This window comes from Canis lupus, chromosome 7 (genome assembly GCF_003254725.2).
Source record: "Canis lupus dingo isolate Sandy chromosome 7, ASM325472v2, whole genome shotgun sequence".
NCBI lineage: Eukaryota > Metazoa > Chordata > Mammalia > Carnivora > Canidae > Canis > Canis lupus.
The window spans coordinates 45,289,149-45,307,894 of record NC_064249.1 but is presented as its reverse complement, the minus strand read 5'-3'; the positions used below and the strand labels follow the sequence as shown (position 1 = coordinate 45,307,894).

Sequence of the window (18,746 nt, the reverse complement as noted above, 5' to 3'; positions counted from 1 at the left end):
TAGCAGGCACCATTCCAAGGGCCATTCTAAGTCTGCCATGGAAATCACTTAACTCACAAATCAATGAACAAAGTCTCAAGGTCCACTCCAGTCAGACCAGTGTCTCATGGCCCTAGAGGATCATGCTCAGCCTTTGTTCTCTGAGTACTTTATCTAGAAAAATTTCCATCCTATGCTCTCTGAAAAAGGAAGATAAAACCTACCAAAGTGTTAAATAGGTTAAGAGGCTTCCCTAAGGTTACCCAGATAATTGGCGTATCTCTGCAAATCTGGCCTCCTCATCTGTATGAATCCCACCTACCTCATGTTCCACATCCTCTCCACAGGATTTTCCTGACCACCTCTCTGACCATTTAAAAATCTATCATATCTCTCATTTCAACTGTTTGCATCTTTGGGTCACCTGGCTTTATATACATAAATCTCCAGCCATCCAGAAAAGGGTGATGTGTCTTCCCCTCCCTACACTTCCCCATAGTACTGAGCACACAGCGCTCAGCAAGTAAAGAAATGAGAACCAGACCTCACAGAGTTTTCCCTAAATATTTCTCTCTCCTGCCTGCCTTCACCTTCACGCCCGTCCCCGAATCCCACCTGAAAGTTATTGTCACTCATCAAAAGATACTACTGTATTAAAAGGAAAAGGAAGTAATGTGGGGTCAAAGGTAAAGGGGCTGCGTGGCATTTGAGAAAGCAAACCCAAAGAATCAAACTTCATGTTGTAATAATAGCCGAGACTACTGGGCTCAAACTTTGGGCTTATAAATTGATTTGTCTTTGGGCCCCTTTACAGAGCTGTTTCTAGGCGACCGACAGGTTGGCCGTACATCATGTGCACTCCAGTCTCGTGCTGTGGCAGCCTGCTCCTGACCTCTTAATCAAGCCAAGTGCCAGGGCACAGAGAGGAGATACGCGATCACTTATGGAAACACCCAGCTGGCGTCAGGCCCACAAACCATCTGCCTGTCTCGATTTGGTCAGACTGACTGTCTGCTAATGCCCCCTTCTCCTATGAGCCATTTATATATTTCCCCAGTCTTTTTTTTTTTTAAGTGGAAAACAAATAGCATTATTGGACGTGCTCTGCTTAGCTACAGCTGTGAATCACAAAGTTGGAAATCAGTCTAAGAGTCAACAGCATATTCTCTGCTTGGTTGGGAAGAGTTCCGAATTGCTGATCATCTAGCGTCATTTGATCTTTGATATTTTATTTATCTATAAATTTGACATGGCTGTGTTAGGAAACATTTTTCTGTTGTCCATTTTCTTATTCTTTTTGTTTCCAAAGGAAGGGGTCTTTGCTGAGTTTTAACCGAGGGTCAACATTTCTTCTTGGCCTTGTCAGGAGGTAATCAATGTAAAGACAATACAACATGAGAATTGCACACAGCTGGTAGCAGCAGGGATGGGAGAGAGGTAATAGAGGTTTGACATAATTCCCTTTGGCTCTTTGCTACTTACCGAAGTCAATAATAGATTACAAATACAGAGTAGTGAACAGAGCTAGATGAACCTGGGGTGGGATCCTTGCCCATCATCATTGTTCAGCTAGGGTTGAATGAGTACCACTGGGCAGAAAAGCACCATGGCTTCTGAAGAGAAATACACAATCCCTCTTACCTGCAAGGTAATACTGACGGTTGGTTAATCATCCAGTCAGTAAATCAATATTGACAATATCCTCCATGCCTGTCTTGGTTTGAGTTCCCAGAAGCAGACCCTAAAATAAGGATGTGAATGTAAACTGTTTACTTGGGAATTGCAGGCAACACTGGGAGACAAGTAGGAAAAGTAATACAGTAAAGAAAATGCAGTGAATAAAGGGTACATGATTTATTTAGCCATCTACTGCTATGGGCCACTGGAGCCTAACTCTCATGGAAACTCTGGGAAATGATGCAAAGCACATGGTTCAGAACTACTTCAAGGAGTGAGGGAGCTGGGGTGTTTATCCACCAGCCTCAGAGACTTGTTAGTTTGAGGACTCTTGCTGGGAGGGTGGTAACTCTTTGAAACTCTGGCCTACCACAAAAAGCAAGCTTTCCTTTACTGAGGGTAAAGGAAGGAGGGCCTTCAGGCAGAGAGAGACAGATACTGGCATTTGTAAGTTATCTGGAGCCCACTGAAGGGTCCAAGGGGTAGGGCAGGGGCCTGAAACCACTTACTACAAAGCCAATCCCTAAGTGAGGGAGCAAGAACTGAATATCCACTTTCTGTGTCCTTCATGCAATCAGTTTGGAAGGATAAAACTATTAGAAAGCGCACCAAAAATCAACACTAAGTGACATAATGAAGACTGAGAAAACTGGAAGTTCAGAGGAAAAAAAAATAACTATCCAACCACTGGAAAATTTCATGAAAACCTTACAATTAGGGGTGCCTGGGTGGTGCAGTTAAGTGTCCAACTATTAGTTTAGGCTCAGGTTATGATCTCATGAGATCAAGCCCCACATCAGGCTCTGCACTTAGCACAGAGTCTGCTTGAAATTCTCTCTCTGTCTCTCTCTCTCTCCTTCTGCCATTCTTGTGCTCACTCTCTCTCTCTCTCAAATAAATAAATAAATCTTAAAAAACAAAACAAGACAAAAAACCTTATAATTAATTAGGACTTTAAGAATGGATAGGATTTGGATTATGGAACAGATGGAATGGAAGGTTAGGATAAAATTATTTATTTCCAAAATTAGATATAAAAGCCAACTTGAAAAATAAATAATCCAATTGAGTCCAGTGAACTCTTCCTTCCTATTCACATTCACATTACCATCTTGGGGATAGCTTACCTATATCCACAATTTCACTCCAATAGATCATTTTAGTTTAAGTTTCTTGCAGCCTCAATTCATTAGTCAAAGAGATTTGGATCAGATGACTTCTAAATTCCTTTCTGATCAGAGATTTTAAGAATCATGAGTCATCAATAAACTGTTCAAAAGACCAACAATATTCTATTTTGAAAGATTATTTTGCAGGTTATGTAAATAATTACCCCCCTGGTTTATCCATTTGCCCATTCAGCATGTCAAACTTCAGTTAAGCAGAGCATTTTAGGATTGAGGGGGGTGTTCATATAAAGGGTGGGGATAGGTGGGGACAGGTCTGTCACATGCCTCTTTGACAGGACTGGGTACATATGTAAGTGATGTTCTTGGCTGCTGATTTGACCCTCTGTGGGAGGCAAAACAGTGCTTGAGTTTAGCTGAGAACTTGGGCTCAGAGAAGACTGGGTTTGAATCCCAGGTCTGCCATCTGCCAACTTTGTGACTTTGGCAACTTGACTCCTATAGGCATTGGTTTTTCTCATCTCTAAATGAGAGGTAATAGCATCCAATGTCAGAATTTCTGTAGGGATTAAAGTTAAAAGGGACAATGCCTGTAAAGTGTGTAGCCAAGTGTCTGAAAAATTAATAATCTAATATGCAATGATAATGAAAACAAGTCCATTTTTTAAAAAAAGAAAACAAAGTGCATTATTTGTAGCCATCAAACAGTGTATGTTCTTCTGGTTTTAGTGCTTCTTACTGCTTAATTTTACATACTACAGACTAAACCTATTATATTAGTTCATACCATGTATGAGTGAAATGAGAATTTGCTATTTCTGGTTGGGTACCTCACACATTAATCCATATACGTATTTTAAGCTCAGGACAAACAATGCTGCAGAAAAAGAGCTGACTATGTAGGTTAATACCATAGAAATAAGGGCTTTTTTTTTAATTGGCATTAATTTTATGTATTGATTATTTTTCATGTCAATTTCATTTTTTTTCTCTCCAACACTATGCACCAGAAAAACACCATGCTTCTTTGTGAATGTTGCTCCCAGGACAGCTACTCTGTGGTGTTGGCAGCAGGTCACAAGGCAAGGCCGTGAGGGGCCAAGAGTCTGGCAAGATAAGGGCAAGGTCAGACATGTGAAAAATGGCTAGAGGGCAAGGGGTAAGCTATGAAGCATAGCTAAGGTCTGAGATGGGTCTGAGGAATTCTTCCAGCAGCATCAAAGATCAGGTCTCAAATGGAAGGCAGTGTCTTTCTCCTTTGTCGTGGTCATGAGAGGCCCACTGCAGCCCTGGCATGGACAGCAGCCTGACCCAGGGTGACCATATACTGATGGCCCAATCCTTGACATTTTAGAGAGCCCAGAGTAGGAATCACTGCCGAGACAACTGGTGCAACCAAGACCGTCCCGGAAGACTGTTCCGGGCAAACCAGGACCTGCAGTCTCCCAGCCCCGGGGTCCTTCTCCTTTTCACTTGGAATTAAACCATCTATCCAGCCCCACTCTGCCTGAAAAGCCCAGCCCTCAAATTCTAAGATCTCAGCAGCTGTCATAAAGCTCCCTTGCCTTAATCCCCATCACATATATAATCCATCCCCCACCCTGTTTCTCTTCCGTAGGGATGAATGAGAAGCTCCTCTCTGCCTCCAAATAGTCCATGGCTTACCAGCATCCCCATCTGCAGGCTGGGCCTCAGGTGAAGAGGGGGAGACACTCACCCTCAGGCACAAATCTGAAGGAAGTGACAAAAAGCTCAGTAATTAAGACAAATCATATTTCAATGTACTGTTTTTAAAAAATCAAAATTCCTGCCAAAACAATCCTTGATGAGAAATACATCAAAATTTCAAATAAAGACAGAATCAGTAGCAGCACTGTGCCAAGGCATATTGGAGCCTGAAGCAAAAGGAAACAGTCTACTCATCTTGTCTTTAGCTAAAATCTTGATGTTTCCTTCATTTTGGATTTTTGCATTAATTTTTATTTTGTAAAAAAGATTGCATTAAAATGACTACAGAGTTTTTTGGCCGTAGCTTCAATTTTGTGCCTCTCTTGCCTCACCCTAATCCTGGCCCTGAATTGTGTGTAAATAGCAGTAGCTGCCACTCACCTTGCATTTGGTAGGAAGCTGGCCTTGGGCTAAGTACTCTGCTTGTTTAATCCATACACTATCCCCTCCAGGTACTACTCCACCACACAGGGCTCTGCCTTCACCATGCTCCCTACTGGCACCTGCCCTCTTGACTATCCAAAACTCCCAAGTCAAGTTACTCTTTCTTAAAGGATAAAAAAACTTAAAGCTGAAAAAGACCCATTGAAACATCCTAATCCTTTGCTTTCTTTTTTCACATGAGAATTTCAGTCATATTAGAGGAGATAAGTGATGCCCAGGATCACACAGCTGTTGGTATTAGTGTCCATTTATTCATTAACTCAACAAATGCAAACTGAGCATCTAGTACATCCTCTGATATCGACGTGGGAAATAGAGTAAGGAACAAAGGGGACATTGTCCCTGCTCTCAAAGAACTTACATTCTAGTGTCAGAAGGACAGCCAGTGAACAAACAGACACACATAGACACCTATCAGACAAGAGTGTCTGAAAAATTGAATTGGGGTGAGGGGAAAAGGAATGGTGGGAGTGAGATTGGGGTTTTATTTTGTATAAGATGGTTGTGAAAGGATTTTTGGTAGGTGGTTTGAACAAATACCTAAATGAAGTGAAGGAAAGAGGAAGGTAGGTGGACAGGGTAGAGATGGTGGGAGATAGTTCTAGGGCAAGGTGCCTCTTCTTTGACACTATTGACATTTGGGGCTAGATAATTCTTTATTGGGGGGCTGGAAGGGGTGACCTGTACCCTTAATTGGAGGGTGTTTAAGAGCATCTCTGGCCTCTATCTAGTTGATACCAGTAGCACATCTCTCTCATTTGTGACAACCAAAAGTGTCCCCTGACATTGCCAAGTATCCTCTGAGGAGTAAAGTTGTCCCCAGCTAGCACCAGAATCTGTGCACACAGTAAGAGGCAAGTGCAAAGGCTCTAAGTAGGTCAGGCTTTTCCCACACCTCAGAGCAGGCTCTCTGATACCTGTCAACCCCGCCAGCCCTAAGCACCACCACCTGCAGAACCAGCACCACCGACACACCACACACTGCGTGTCTCTGATTCACTTCACACTGACTGGCTGTTGGCCTTCCTTCATTCTCAAGAGCAAAAGCTCTCTGAGGGCCGGTGTCTAGCCTTCATTTCTTTGTATCTTATGAAGGTCTGGACTCCATGTAGACTGGCTGCATGCCTGCACACCCCCCTTCTGCTCCTGCATGGTGGACACACTGGGAAGAATGGGAAACACTGGAAGCTCGAGGCCACCTCTGGAGAACACCGTGTCCCTGTACCACAGCCCAGCCCATGCCCTCCTGTGAATTGCCCTCTCCATGTACTTAAGGCTGTGGTGCTTTCACAAAGAGACAACACGTGAGGAAAGTTCACCTTCCACTCAATTAACCTTGAGAGAGAAGGGTTTTTTTTTATTTTTTCTTTTCTCCCCCAAGAGACTTTTTTTTTTTTTTTTTTTTGATGACCTTTTTGAAGCATCTTATTTTCTGGGCAAAAAGCCAAATGATATACTCTCTTCCCAGCTGCAGGGCTGTTGTAGATTCTCAAAGCTGAGGTAAAGACAGCCTTTGGAATAAATGCAAGATGGGCAGTGGGGTTGGGGGAATGTAAAGAAATGCCTTATTATTCAAGCCAAGATGTGCCTGGAGGGATAGAGTCTATAAGACCCATGAGATGCAGGGACCTGGAGACCTCAGGGCTGCCAGGCACTCCCCCCAATTAGGGAGCATGCATGAATATGAATTTTAAAAAATCAATTCCACTTTGGGTGAAAGTTGAATATTAATAAGTTATAACAAAGCATATCTTGCAGAGTATTTTGCAATATATGAAGGGATTTTTTTTTACCTATTTAATCTCTGAGTCTCAGATTCAGTTATCAAATAAGATTGAATCTTATTTAAGATTGGATCACTAGTAGGGCAGAATAAGTGGTATAGCACATTTTCAAACAATTTGTTGGACAGTGGTACCTAAAGGCTCCCCTATCCCATCCCAGATGTTCAGTGTCCCTGATGGTAGGTTTAGAAAGGAGCAGCACACACCTCCTCTCTCTCTCTCCCCAGCACAGGGCCTCCAAAACCAATTGCATGTATGTGCAGAAGGGAAAATGAAAGAAAGCACCCTGACCAGCTCTACCTACTTATGGGGTTTTACCACTGGCAGCTCTGGTGGCAAAGGGAGATTTGTGAACCTGGCCAGATTTGCTTCAGATCCAGTTTTGCCCCCTCTCTCCAAGGCCCATAACCAGTTGGGAGACGTAGAATCTTAGAAGCATTATTTGAAACCAACAGTGTAGAAAGAGTCACTGGATGATGGTTTGTTTCGTAGGGACCAGGAAGCTGTGACTAGGAGTCAGAAGGCTGTGCTGGTGAAAAGGCAGAAGAACCACAAGGTCAAGAACACAGTGTCAAGATCTGGACTGCCTGGATTCCAATTCTGGCTTTGGTACTTGCCATCTATCCTCATGACCTTGGCCAAGTCCCTTTACCTCCCTATGCCTCCATCTTCCCATCTGTAAAATGGATATAATAGGAGTAGCTGCTTCTTAGGGGTGGGAGGAGAAGGGGTATTCTGGATTCAGATGCACCCCAACAGGGACCTGAGTATCAGTGATCAAAAGTGGCCAGGACGGGTGACAGGAAGCTGAAGATAAGCATGCACAAGCTCCCTGGAGAATGGTGTTGAGAGGTGTGCTCTGGGTGTGAGGGAGCTGCAGGTTTCAGGCTACAGCATGAAGGGAGAGAGATGTAGAAGAGACATCCTTCCCCAGGACATGTTGGGCACCACTGCCTAACATCTACCATCCTACAGCCCCCAGGGTGAGGCCCTCAGGCCAGGATCCAGTAGCACAAAAGAGCTCTGGAACAAGTTTGCAGAAATGGGCATTAATGTAGAGGCATCTCTTAAGTCCCAGTTCCTATCATTAGTCTCCATTTGCTGTCACAGAATGAAGGACCAGTGATTTGTGTTCCATGAAAATGTTCTTCCCGGAACATTAGGAAAGGAGAATTGGCATCATTGCAAAACCCAGAGTGGCCCTGCTGCTTCTGAGCAGGGAACCCCTCACTCAGGGTGACACTCAGGAAGAGAAGCCTCTCCCTTTGGGCGGGCTATGGGTGGTGACTCACACCCCCAAATCTGTTCACCTCCTACCCCCTGCTAAAGAGTCTTTTCTTCCTGACAGTGTCTTGAAATAATCAACTAGCCATGCGCTGATTTTAGCACCACCTCTGCTGGCTCATCAGCCATCCCTACCTCAGTGAATCAGGCTAGAACTGAAAGAGAGCTTTGAATATTTCTAGTCCAGCTCCTCTTTTTGTAGAAGATCAAGCTACGACCCAGAAAGATTTTTAATTTGCCCAAGAGCACATTTACCAGCCACATGACAGTGTCTGAGCCTCCATGTCCTCATGGGTTTGTGGAGCTGTGTCAGCAAGGTAGAGGTAGAGTCATGTCACTTGAAATCTGGATGGTGTACCTGATGACCTTTCACAGCTGTAGCAAGGTTAGAAAACTCACAGAATGTTTGATGCAAGTGAGTATACTGATGTACAGAAAGCTATGTGTCAGGGTACAAATGACAGTTAAAATAGGACAGTTATAATGAGGTACTCTCTGTATAGCAGGAGATGATTCAAGATGAGAGGACCATTCATGACCACAGTTCTAGAGTAGGGTGGATTTTATTTTAATTTTTTATTTAAATTCAATTTAATTAACATATAGTATATTATTAGTTTCAGAATTTGGTGATTCATGAGTTACATGTAACACCCAGTGCCCATTCCGTCACATGCCCTCCTTAATGCCCATCACCAGTTACCCCATTCCCTCACCCACCACCCCTCCAGCAACCCTCAGTTTGTTTCCCATAGTTAAGAATCTCTTATGGTTTGTCTCCTTTTCTGTTTTCATCTTTTGGGCTAGGGTGGATTTTGTAGAGATCCCTCAGTGTTTCAGCACTTCTGCTGAGTGAGTGAGTCTGTGAAGGTAGGAGACACTAACCTACTATTCACCTCCCCAAGGTGCCCTGTCATTTGCAACCCTCTATTCCCAGGGCCTCACCAAGTGCCTGGTACATAGGCTACTCAGAACACAGTCAGGAATCTAGGGAATATACAGTCCTATCCAGTTCTGACATTTGGGAACTAAATTGGGAAGCTAGAAGCACTCATGCTATGACCTCTCTCACCTCAGTGGGTGGCTGTCATCATGGCTTTGATAGACCTGTGTGGGGCAGGCCTATCCTGGTTGAACAAGAAGATGAGAAAACTATGTATTCAGCCCGAGACTCTTTACCTCCGACCCCTTAACTGAATCTTGTTCCTCTCACCCTCAGCCATTTCCCACCCAGCATCCAGTGCCCTCATGTGCCCCATCCTTGTGAACCTTCTTCGGTCACTAGTTCATTCCTCTTCTGGGTTCTTCCAAGTTCCTTTAATACCTCAAAACTGCTCTTGAAGAAGACAGAGCCATTGGGTTCTGAGGGATGGAGGGGCCATTTTCATGAAGCTGTAATCTGTTACCTTCTCAAGCATCTGATCTGAGGAGAAGAGGTGGAGACTGAGACCTCCTCACTGACACACTCCACAAATCATGGACTGGCTCCTCACCTGTCTTCCCCACGTCTGCTTCCATGTCGTCCCTTTCCACCAAAGTCTTCCTATTGGTGTGCTGTTCATATTCGAGCTGCCTAGTCCACCTTGGGGTAGGGGAAGCCCAAAATTTGTGATTCAGGTTGAACTTCCTGACTGTTCCCAAGAGCCCTCCACAAGAGGAGATTTTTCCAACCTAAAATAGAATTAGAGTTTAGGTTTTAAAAAAATCTTGGGATCCCTGGGTGGCTCAGCGGTTTGGCACCTGCCTTCGGCCCAGGGCATGATCCTCGAGTCCTGGGATCGAGTCCCACGTCGGGCTCCCTGCATGGAGCCTGTTTCTCCCTCTGCCTATGTCTCTGCCTCTTTCTCTCTCATGAATAAATAAATAAAATCTTTAAAAAAATAAAATAAAATAAAAAATAAAAAAATCTAAGGAAGCCCCAGCAAAATCTACTCAAACCAACAACAGAGACTCCGCACTAAATAAAGAAAATATCAGTAACATTTTACATATCTTAAATTAGTAATAATGAGTCCTAATGAGTTCTGTGCTATTAATTCCATTTACCATCCCTCCCTCCCTGGAAACTTTTCACGTTCTTCCTCCCCTGCAGCTTTAATGAGATACTTGTAAATTCATTTTGCTTTGTTGCAGAAAATACCCTAAGAAGCATTTGGAATATATGGGCCTGGTCCTTGGGTGTCTTTAAGATTTTATTGTCTCCTGCCTCCTGGGTCTTACTGTGTGACTTGGAAGCTGGAGAGAGAAAAGGCTTTGGCTTGCCTTTATTTATTAACTTATTGGGATGCCAAATGGGCATTCCTCAAATCTTTTCTCAATACATTATGTCATAGGCCTGGGGCACCTGCCCCAGTCCTTCCTACCAAATTTCACCTCTCACCTCCTTCACAAAGGCCATTTCAACATTATTTTTCCCCAGTTCATCTTCACTGTCCCCCCAAAAGTGTTATCCCTATTTTCACTTTTCCTACTGCATTCTTCCCAAGTCCTTCTGTTTCTTATTATTCCTGACACTGACAACCTGCTGGTCCTAGCAGTCCTGGTTGCTGAGCAGACACAGAGAAGTAAATCAGAGTTTGCTAGTTTTTATTGCATTAGGGGAACATGCATGGGGGAGAGCATTACTGTGGTCACTTCTCAGAGATGTTCCTCTGCATTAGGGACATTGAAGAATGTGAGGATGAATCTGAGTGACAGGGTCATCTCCAGGGGCTACCTAGCTTGGGTGTAATTGAGCGATTTATTAATGAGAATTACATTTCTCTTTCTTCCCCGCCCCCCCTCAGCTAGGAGCAGCATTTTGAGCCATCCTTTAGTAGAACCAGACTAATCTCCTTTTCTTAGGATCTACTGTAATTTAGTTTTGGCCCTAGGAATCTAACCCTCAACTCTGCTAGGAAGCCTCACACTGACATTTGAGATCTAAGTGTCTAGAATAATTTTGGCTCTCTAAAGAGCTAGTTTGAAACAAAATCCATTTTTATAGTCAGAGCCAGCCTCATGTTTAGACAGAACCCACCTTTGCTTATATGATACAGCATGAAGGGCAATGAAAAGACCTTCAAAATCCCTCCAAACTTATTTCTCTCCCAAGTGCCTTAAAATCACATCATATAAGAGTAAGAATATATTTCAGTTAGGAAGCATTACTCGCCTTCAGCATTTTTAATTTTTTTTTCAAATTTATGTATTTATTTGGAGGGTGAGGGGCAGAGGAAGAAGGAGAGGGAGAGAGACATTCAGTCTCCTTACTGAGTGTGGAGCCCAACATGGGGCTTGATCTCACAACCCTGAGATCAGACCTGAGCTGAAACCAAGAGTCTGACACTTAACTGACTGAGCCACCCAGGCGCCCCACCTTCAGCATTTTTTAAAAGACAAAAACCCAAAAGGAACTGTGAACCATCCATTCTGCATAATTTCTACGAATTAATGCTAGGTGATTTTCCTCCCTGGGAAAGTCTGGGTGACACTGGACACTGGGATCATTGCAGGTGGGAATCAAAAGGGAACACAGGGCAGAGGGAGGCAGAAGGTGGAGGAGAAAGTGCAAGAAACAAACTTCGCAATTTCCCCAGGTGCCAGGCTTACCTAAAAGAAACACGTGCTCTAAAAGTACCCCAAAACATCAAGCTATCATTTAGAAAGTGACAAACCCCAAGCAAAACAAATCAATGTTTCTGTTTTCATAAATCCATAGAAAACATTTCTTTTTCCCTCTTCAGCAGTTTCAAACACAGGGCAAATATTTTCATACTACTCCATAAATCTGGAGTCTGTTAAACTATGGGGAGTTTCCTCTTCAACTGTCCCCCATAACAGCATCGAAAGGGAAAATAAAACCTCAGTACCAAAGGCATAGACTTTTAGAGCCCGCTGACTGCTGGAACTGCGCCCTTGTTTCCAGAGTCTTTGGCCAGCCAGCATCCTGCATGCCGAGCAGGCAAGAGCCTTGTAGGCCATCTAGCAGGGCCTGTAAATTCCCCAGTTTTAAGGCCCCCTTGTGAAGCTGCCAGGCAGGAGGTATATATTGTTCACTAGAGCCTGAGGGTTTCAAGATATATGATTTGAAACAGAGCCGAGGAAGAGTACATAGACAGAGAGGCTGTTCTGCCTCAGTGACTGTTCCATGTAATTGAAACGGATCCCTTTAAGGACTAGGACCATTCTGAAGTTTTAATTATTTAATAGGAAAAGCTTTTTAACTGGTAGTGTGTGCTTCCTTGTGAGCAGGTTGGTGGAAAAGCTTTGGGAGCAGGCAGCTCGACATTTGAATCCCAGTCCTGTACTTAAAATGTGAATAAATCTGAAGAGGTTTGGGTTTGTTTTGTTTTGTTTTGTCTTTTTTGTCTGCATTTAACATCTTCAGACTTGAATTTTCTCACTTGCAAAATGGGATCATGCATAATCCGCACATGTCTGTGAAATGTAAGTGAGGCACAGAGCAAACTGTTTGTCACCTACTAGGTACTCAATATACAGTCTCTGCATTATCACATCATTAGGATTATTCCCCCCCCCTTTTAAAACAACATGTACTGAACATGCATTAACGTTTTGTTTCTCTGAAGGTGGATAATATTTGATGAATGCTTATTTTTATAATGCACTGTGATACGGAATGCCCTTGGGAGCCCAGGAAGTAGACAGGCAGGTTCAGCCTCTGACATAAGCAGGCCCATCTGCACTACCTACCTGGGAGCTCTGCTGTCCCTTCTCTGCCAGGAGCCTTGGATCTGGATTTCCTATAAATGGACAAAGTGGGAGCAGTTGGGCAGAGGGTGAGGAATGGGGACAACCCTTGTGGCTAAAGAGCCTGAATTCAGCACTGAGCTTGCTCACCCCTCAGCCTTATGGACTTGGCCTCTCTGAGCCTCAGTTAGGGAGGCAGACAGCAAGGGCAGCCCCGCCCTCCTGGGTGGCAGCAAAGATCAAGGGAGATGATGCACGGGGGGGGGGGGGGGGGGGGGGGGGGGGGGGGGGAGGGGGGGGGCAGAGCCTCAGTCAGATGCAATGTCTGGTGCATGGCAGATGCTCAATAAACGGCAGCTCCTGTTACCAACGAATGGCCACAGTGGAACAGCAAAGCCATTCAAGCTGCAGCTTTATACTCAGTCCAATAGCGAGCCATGATCTGGTCACAGCCAGGTTCCTAGGGTATCCTAACCCTGCAGTCATCCTTTCCTCAAAGCCCCAATTCCACCAGGATTTCACACATGTTGAGCGAGGCAGCACTGCAGTGCATGGTGCATGTCACACAGCCCACCGAGAGGCTGGTGACAGTGAGCCGCTAACCCTAGACACCAAGGTCTCCCAGTGAGCGTGTGGAATGTGCGGCAGTGTGCACACAGTGGGTGCGGGGTGCCCTGCCATGAAATGAACCCATGACACATGGTGGCCCTGGGGGAAAGACACGTTGAACATTAGTAAGCACTTTGTGACAGTCCTTTGCTTTACTGTTGATGGAAAGAGCCTCCATGCTTGGAACCAGCTGAAAAAGCCCAAATCAGCCCAAGGTGATTAGCCTCACTGCAACCCCCCCCCCCATTTTTCCCAGTATCTCTGATTTCCAGGATCCGTCATGACCAGTTGACCAGTTGCAAGGATGACTAAAATATCAGAAGACCTTGGGACTCTAGCACCTAAGAACTGAGTGATGTGGGTGGCATTGTTTGTGTCTCTCCTCCCTCATGAAAAGCATTGGGGTCCAGAGTGAGGTGGGTACTTTACCAAGAGCCTGAAAACCAGAATCCCTGCCTGGCCTTTGCTACCAATTAGCTGTTTGCCTTCGGGTACCTTTCTCAGCTGCTCTGGTCTGCAGATTTCCCAGCTCCAAAGTGAGAGTCTTGGCATAAAGAGCTGCACAAGCCCTTGTTGGCTCTGAAAGCCCATTGACTTCTGAAAAAAAAGAGTGCCAGGTCTCAGCTTGACTCAGTTTACAGAACTGCACAGCATCCTATGTATGTCAGCTCAGCTCCCAGTTTGGTGGGACCTGGCACACTAACTCCCAGTGATGCCTTAGGGATGAGTTAGTTATAATATATCAAATAAGGTAGAGCCAAAAGCTACCCTTTAAAAAAATAAAGAAATTAAAAATCTGGATGTGTGGCGATGTTAAAGTGTGTGTGTCAGGGGGAGGTAGGGGCACTGCATGCAATTTATAGTTTCTATTTTTTGCTCATTCCTTGCCTCTGTGAAACGCTAGCAAGTCTGAAGGGACACTTGCAAATCTGCCCAATGTCAATTCCACTCGTAGAGCAGTCCATCTTCTCTGCAGTGTGTGACCTTTGCAGGTTGTCACATCCTGGGCATGGCACCAAGCGGTCCTCCAAGGGTGCTGGTGTGGGGGAGCAGGCCCCGAGCTGCGGGGTGGTACAAGCGGCAGTTTCCGGGCCTGGTGCCAACCTCCAGATAATTGCCAGCAGCCAGAGAGAGGTGGTCGAGGTTGGCGGAGCCTGTCTCTGACAGATAGATGGTCCCCTCCTCGCCACTGCAGCATCGTGGTGGTGAGAAGGAGAGCAGGGGAGCCAAAAAGCAGGTGGGGAGGCAGGGCGCAGGGGGAAGGCAGGAGGGGGGAGGAAGAGGCAGCACGAGAGAGACAGGGAGACGATGAGGGGAGAGAGAGAGCTAGAGAAATGACAGAAAAGAGAGCGTTGGGAACCATGGCGAGGTCAGCTAGAGAGGGAAGAAAGCAGATTTGTAGCCAGAGACAGATGGAGGAGAGCCAGAGCCAGAGAGAACAGTGCAGGAGCAGAAGTAGGGGAAGAGACAGGAAGAGAGCTCTTCATGGCGCCTCACCCACAGGTAGGCCCTGGAGATCTCTGAGCATCCTGCAAGAGGAGAGGAGCTGCAGGGCCAACAGCATCAGCGTGCAAAGGGGCAAAGAAAGGAAAGCATCCTGACCGGCTCCAGCAGCTCCGGTGGCCAGGGGGGTTTCATGGAGGCAGCCAGGCTCGCCCCACATGCCCGTTTTGTCTCATCCCTCCAAAGCCCAGGCTGAGAAGTCCACGACGGGGCTGCTTTCCCTTCCCTCTCCTTTTCCCCTGGCCTCAGAGGTAGGACAGTGGTGGTGAGGGGTGGGCTCAGACTGCAGAGAAGCTGGCTGCTTGGCTGGCTCAGAGGAAGCACCCCACCCCCGCACCCCCCGGGGCGGGGGAGACCCTTGACTTGGGTAGACATATGGGAAGCCACGCTGTGAGGTGGGAAATGGAGATGACTGCGAGGTTATAAATTATCAGAGACCTCACCTGGGTGGGAAATGGGGGGAAAATATCATCCTGGTTTTCGGGGTACCTAATACCTACCAATAACAACCACCCACATTTACTGAGCACCTAATTATATGCCAGGCATTGGACTATAAGCACTTTGCAGAAGCTACAGACTTTATCAGCCAGTAGAGTCTGCAGTCTGTGCAGATAAACCATGCCTCCTGAGTCCATGGGCTCATGCCAGTCAGACCAGAGTTTTCTGTCTTGCACTGACATGTACAGATTTACTCCTGTATAATAATACTCACTGGACATCAGTGTGTGCGAGGCTGCGCTGGGGCCCAGTTGGTAGGAAAGCATGCTGGTCTGTGGTGAAGGGCTGGGGTGGGGATGGGAAGAAAAAAAAGATGATGGACAAGGACAGAGAGACAGGAGTGCTGCACCCAAGGAGCCTGAAGTCCACTGGGGAAGGGACGCACGTGCACCAGTAGTTCCCAGTATCGCAAGCGCAGAGGGCAAGAGCTGAAGGAATGTGCTGTGAGGGTCCAGAAAAACACGAGGTTCTTTCCGAATGGGAGGAGCAGGGCCAGCACATGGCATGAGCTTCTCCTGAGCCAGGCCCTGAGGCATGACTTCAAAACACAAGACAGTTAAGTGCAGAGAAAAAGTGCCTTCCCACTAGACAGAATTGCCCATGCAAAGGCACAGAGATTGCAGAGACAGGCTGCAGCCGGGAGAGCTAAGGCCTGCATCACACTAGCAGGCTCTCCAGTTAGTTGGGGGAGCAACAAAAGAAGCCAGACAGGTAGGTAGGAGTCAGTCTGAGGGAGGGTTGGGTTCCGAGTGCAGTGGGTGGTCACTGAAGGCGTCTGATCAGAAAAAGAGGCCTCCCAGCCACCTGCACTGCCCTGTGAATGAGTGAATGGCCACATTCAGGCTGCTTTCCCTTAACAAATACTCATCCTGTCCCCACTGTGTGGCTGGCCCCGTCTAGACAAATGGGCTCAACGGAAGACAAAGCAGACCTTTGTTCCCTGCCTCGTGGAGCTCTCATTCTTGCAGGGACACACGCATTCTATGTCTTAGCTACCAAGGATGGGACTGGGTCAGTGAGAGCATGACTTTTAGGGTTCATATGCAGCCAAGAATCAACCCACTAGGAGGCCCCACGGCTGCCATGGAAGGGCACCTGGTCTTGGCAGCCAAGGGCAATACAAGGGCATCTGGAATCTGTGATGAGAAGAGTCACAGACAGGAGGTGTTGGAAAGCCAGGCCTTACTTGATTGCCATTAACCATTAAACTGGCTTCAGTAATAAAAAGTGATTTATAGGCTCATGTAGCCCGACTCCTGAAAAACCAGGGTTGGGAACTGGCTTCAGGAATAACTAGGATTGAGGATGATGTGAGTGCCACCCATCCCTCAACCTCCATTGACGTTTCTCTGTGGGTGTCATGTCATTTCCTCAAATTGTCTGTTGTCGAGAATTTGGCATCAGCCCTTTAAGGCTTTGTGTCCTGACAGTTCAGCAGCCAGACAGGGAAGTTGACCTCCTCTGCCCAACTCCGCTCTACAATTCCTAGGGAAGAACTGTGGCTGAGCTGGCTTGGGTCACATGCCCATACCCTGGGCCAGTCCTGACAGCCAAAGGGGTCATGAGGCTCTATGAGGTACCCGGGCCAAGTGACCTGTTCCCCTTCACAGCTACTAGAGACAGAGGGGGAATGAAAATCATAAATGTCTGCTGATAGTATTGTGACAACTTAAACCCCACTTTACTTAATGGACCATTATGCTGAGGGGTGCCCCCAGCATCTCTCCAAAATGCATAATACAGGTCACTCCTCCTCAATTAGTCTGGTACATAAATAGTACTCTCCCCACTCCACCTCCACAAATTATAGTAATAGCATTGAACAATTTAGAGCAAGAGAAAACACAATATGAACAAGCTTTCCTGGAGGAAAGTAAAGTGAATCATTTTAAAGATACAGTGTTGGCGGGGTGGGGGGGCACGTGGGGAGAGTGGGTCATTCGAAACCAAACCAGGTGCCCGCCCGTGAGTTGCAGGGCTCGCCAGAGCCGCATTAGCAGAGACTCCTGCCTGTGATGGCAGAGCCTCAGTGCAGGACTGCCACCCGCCCTCCCACCAGCTGCCACCCCCACCTCCCAGCAGGATTGGGAAACTTGGTCAGAAACAGTGCCTTCAACTAGAGGCTCCTCATTAGCCGAGAAGGCCAGCCCTGCAGGAAATCCTGAGCTGAGGAACAAGAACAATTTGAAAGGATGCGGGAGGCATTAAGCCAGAATGGTTCTCCAGGGGGGGGTGGCGGGACTAAGTGGAAACTCAGGCAAAGAAAACCAAAGGGGGACCAAGTGAGGCCATCATTCAGGAAAGAAAAATAATGCTTGCCGTCAGGGGGGAGGGCAGTATCTTCACAAGGAAAGAGGAAATCAAAAGCAAAATAAAGAGCCATTTTAGCAAAAATCAATGTTTTAAAAACACACATTCACACTTCCAGAGAGAAGTTCTAGAAACTTAGGGAAGAGCCACTGCTTTGCCCTGACATAAAGGCTATTCAACTAGGAGAACCCAACGGTCTGGCCATGCTGGCACCAAGGATGCACTGACTTTATTGCCCCTTTTGTAGAGTGAGCTTACCATCTCTGCCTCACCTACAATACACTATTATGTGTGGGTCCTCCGAGATGATGGATAGGGAGGCGGTTTTTAAAATATTAAGCAACCCTATTGTAATTAAGTAGGCTAGGTGAATAATGAGAAAATGACAGTCAGAAATTGGGTCAGTATAACCCTGGGAGGAAGGAGGCCGTGAAGGAGGCCATTTCAGGCTCAGGACTCAGGTAAGCTGCCATCCTGCTAAATGACACAGATGGATGCAACAGATTCTCCATTTTTAAGAAAGCATATATGAATGCTGAGTACCCACTAAATTCTCGATCCCTTGTAAGATGTCAAGAATAACATAGAAAAAGCATAAGATGCCACTTCTGAGGCTGTCTCTCAAATAAGATAAACATGTACAAATAAGTGCAACTCCTAGCCTGAGTTATGATAAAAGTCAAGCCAGGGTGTTGATAATAAAAGTACAAATGGCTCAGAGGAGAAATCTATGAGCTGGTGGACCAGGGGCAGTTGCTCTTGAAGCAGAATTTGGATAGGTAGACAGAGAAAAGGGAGAGAATATGAGGAACATAAGGCACAAGTCAAGGAAGCTCGTGGTGATGGCACGAGTGTGTGGCATGGTTGCAGGGCCTGTCCATATGAATGAAATGGTGGAGAAGATGGGAATGCTGGACAACCACTCTGGAAGGGGCATATGTCCAGTTGCAGAAAGCCTTGACATCAGTTGAAAAAATCAACTGTAAAGGAAAAGGAACCCATTGGAGACACTGGAGAAAAGGAGCTGGCTTGACAAAATGGTGCTTTAGGAAGATGGGTGCCGGGGCAGAACATTGAATCAACAGGAGAGGGTGAGGCTGGTGGCAAA

General features: G+C 46.1%; 1 protein-coding gene across 2 annotated transcripts in view; it reads left to right on the top strand.

The window, feature by feature from the left end:
* The window catches only part of LOC112647800 (urea transporter 2), a 398,379-nt gene that overhangs the window by 216,081 nt on the left and 163,552 nt on the right, over positions 1-18,746 (top strand). Inside the window, exon 2 of one of the 2 annotated variants that reach the window (XM_035719416.2) lies at positions 7,232-7,348. The exons of the other annotated variant lie outside the window; for it this stretch is intronic. The gene's annotated coding sequence lies outside the window, so the exon portion shown is untranslated. The remainder of the gene's footprint in view (positions 1-7,231; positions 7,349-18,746) is intronic. 2 annotated transcript variants of the gene reach the window in all.